Source organism: Zootermopsis nevadensis, unplaced genomic scaffold (assembly GCF_977971745.1).
Source record: "Zootermopsis nevadensis isolate Lab colony 2312 unplaced genomic scaffold, Znev_1.0 Znev_ptg000075l, whole genome shotgun sequence".
NCBI lineage: Eukaryota > Metazoa > Arthropoda > Insecta > Blattodea > Termopsidae > Zootermopsis > Zootermopsis nevadensis.
This window is the reverse complement of record NW_028259206.1, coordinates 2,122,501-2,125,554: the sequence shown is the minus strand read 5'-3', so window position 1 is coordinate 2,125,554 and position 3,054 is coordinate 2,122,501. Positions and strand designations below refer to the sequence as shown.

General features: G+C 54.9%; 2 non-coding genes across 2 annotated transcripts; both read left to right on the top strand.

Moving 5' to 3' along the window:
- On the top strand, positions 1-1,918 carry LOC147871027 (small subunit ribosomal RNA). Its single transcript, XR_015532903.1, has one exon. It is a non-coding gene; the product is annotated as a small subunit ribosomal RNA (ribosomal RNA).
- Positions 1,919-2,742: 824 nt separating this feature from the next.
- On the top strand, positions 2,743-2,898 carry LOC147871026 (5.8S ribosomal RNA). Its single transcript, XR_015532896.1, has one exon. It is a non-coding gene; the product is annotated as a 5.8S ribosomal RNA (ribosomal RNA).
- The last annotated feature ends 156 nt before the right edge of the window (positions 2,899-3,054 follow it).

The window sequence follows — 3,054 nt, the reverse complement described above, 5'->3', positions numbered from 1 at the left end:
TCCCTGGTTGATCCTGCCAGTAGTCATATGCTTGTCTCAAAGATTAAGCCATGCATGTCTCAGTGCAAGCCAAATTAAGGTGAAACCGCGAATGGCTCATTAAATCAGTTATGGTTCCTTAGATGGTGGACAGTTACTTGGATAACTGTGGTAATTCTAGAGCTAATACATGCAACCGAGTCCCGACCGGAGACGGTCGGGACGCTTTTATTAGATCAAAACCAATCGGTCGCTCACGCGGCCGTTTGCCTTGGTGACTCTGAATAAATGGAGGCGGATCGCACGGTCTACGAACCGGCGACGCATCTTTCAAATGTCTGCCTTATCAACTGTCGATGGTAGGCTCTGCGCCTACCATGGTTGTAACGGGTAACGGGGAATCAGGGTTCGATTCCGGAGAGGGAGCCTGAGAAACGGCTACCACATCCAAGGAAGGCAGCAGGCGCGCAAATTACCCACTCCCGGCACGGGGAGGTAGTGACGAAAAATAACGATACGGGACTCATCCGAGGCCCCGTAATCGGAATGAGTACACTCTAAAGACTTTAACGAGTATCCATTGGAGGGCAAGTCTGGTGCCAGCAGCCGCGGTAATTCCAGCTCCAATAGCGTATATTAAAGCTGTTGCGGTTAAAAAGCTCGTAGTCGGACTTGTGTCCCACGCTGCCGGTTCACCGCCCGTCGGTGTCTAACTGGCACGCACGTGCGGACGTCCTGCCGGTGGCCCGAGCCGGCGCCCGCGGGCGATGGGGGCGGCGACGCTCCCACGCCTCGGGTCGTCTCGGGGAGGGCCTACACAATCCCGTCGCGGTGCTCTTGACCGAGTGTCACGATGGGCCGGCACTTTTACTTTGAACAAATTAGAGTGCTTAAAGCAGGCAGCAGCCGCCTGAATACCGAGTGCATGGAATAATGGAATAGGACCTCGGTTCTATTTTGTTGGTTTTCGGAAGCCCCGAGGTAATGATCAAAAGGGACAGACGGGGGCATTCGTATTGCGACGTTAGAGGTGAAATTCTTGGATCGTCGCAAGACGGACAGAAGCGAAAGCATTTGCCAAGAATGTTTTCTCTGATCAAGAACGAAAGTTAGAGGTTCGAAGGCGATCAGATACCGCCCTAGTTCTAACCATAAACGATGCCAGCCAGCAATCCGCCGAAGTTCCTCCGATGACTCGGCGGGCGGCTTCCGGGAAACCAAAGCTTTTGGGTTCCGGGGGAAGTATGGTTGCAAAGCTGAAACTTAAAGGAATTGACGGAAGGGCACCACCAGGAGTGGAGCCTGCGGCTTAATTTGACTCAACACGGGAAACCTCACCAGGCCCAGACACCGGGAGGATTGACAGATTGAGAGCTCTTTCTTGATTCGGTGGGTGGTGGTGCATGGCCGTTCTTAGTTGGTGGAGCGATTTGTCTGGTTAATTCCGATAACGAACGAGACTCTAGCCTGCTAAATAGTCGCATCCGGTATCCTCTGTGCTACCGGCGACTCCTAATCTTCTTAGAGGGACAGGCGGCTTCTAGCCGCACGAGATTGAGCAATAACAGGTCTGTGATGCCCTTAGATGTTCTGGGCCGCACGCGCGCTACACTGAAGGAATCAGCGTGTCCTCCCTGGCCGAAAGGTCCGGGTAACCCGCTGAACCTCCTTCGTGCTAGGGATTGGGGCTTGCAATTGTTCCCCATGAACGAGGAATTCCCAGTAAGCGCGAGTCATAAGCTCGCGTTGATTACGTCCCTGCCCTTTGTACACACCGCCCGTCGCTACTACCGATTGAATGATTTAGTGAGGTCTTCGGACCGGTGGGCGCGGGGTTTCGGCCCTTCGATTCCACCGGGAAGATGCCCGAACTTGATCATTTAGAGGAAGTAAAAGTCGTAACAAGGTTTCCGTAGGTGAACCTGCGGAAGGATCATTAACGGCACCGAGAGTGACCGAACAGAGAAGGAAGGCATTAAGAAACCGAGGACGGTTGCTGGCTCTGGGGGAGTGCGTAATCTCGCTTGCGAGTGGACCGCCTTCTCGTGGAAGTACCCGTGTCTGGTCATTCATGATAATACAACCTCTACTGATGACTGAAAAATAGATGACGTCAACCTGAGGGGGGACCGGTCGGCGAAAGTCGCACCGACTCCCCCCGCATGAGGGGGAAGACGCATCATAATATGTGACCACTACTGATGACTGAAAAATAGATGACGTCAACCTGAGGGGGGACCGGTCGGCGAAAGTCGCACCGTCTCCCCCCGAATGAGGGGAAGACGCATCAAAAATTAATAAAAGGAAGGCATTAAGAATGAACCAGATGAACGGGGCTCTGCGGAAGGCGTAATCTCGCCTGTGATTGGACCGGCTCTTCCTGGCAGCGGCCGGATCTCGGAGATAACGTCGTCGGCCTGAGGTGTCCAGGTCGGCGAAGTAATCCCCCGGAGGGGGACGGCAAGACCGTCCCGCCTCGAGGTGGGAAGTAGGAGCGAAAGATGGTGAGTGGGTGCCGGCGGCACGCGGGCTCCGAGGATCCTCAGGGATCCAAGGACAACCCGCGCGACCGCGAGCACTGGGCTTAAAGCCACTTTATCTGCCCACGCAAGGCCGTTTCGGCGGCGCTTGAACGAGAGGGGAGCGCGGTCTGACCGTGCCGCTGTTCTGGGGGCAGCTCCCCCTCGAAAAATAACAACTACCTGTCCTACGGGACTAGCAGTAGCATCCTACCCGAAGCTCTGCTCGAATCTAGAGAAAAACAACCCTGAGCGGTGGATCACTCGGCTCGTGGGTCGATGAAGAACGCAGCTAATTGCGCGTCGACATGTGAACTGCAGGACACATGAACATCGACGTTTCGAACGCACATTGCGGTCCTTGGATTTCCAATCCCGGACCACGCCTGGCTGAGGGTCGGCTACATGAAACCCGTGGGCCCGCGCGGTCTTTAAGATAATAAGGGAAAGAAAGAAAGAAAGAAAGAGAAAGAAAGAAATAAAGGCACGCGAGCGGCCCTACGCTGGGGGGTCTGACGAGCCTGCACCTCGCACCGCCGGCGTCGCTCCGAGCAAT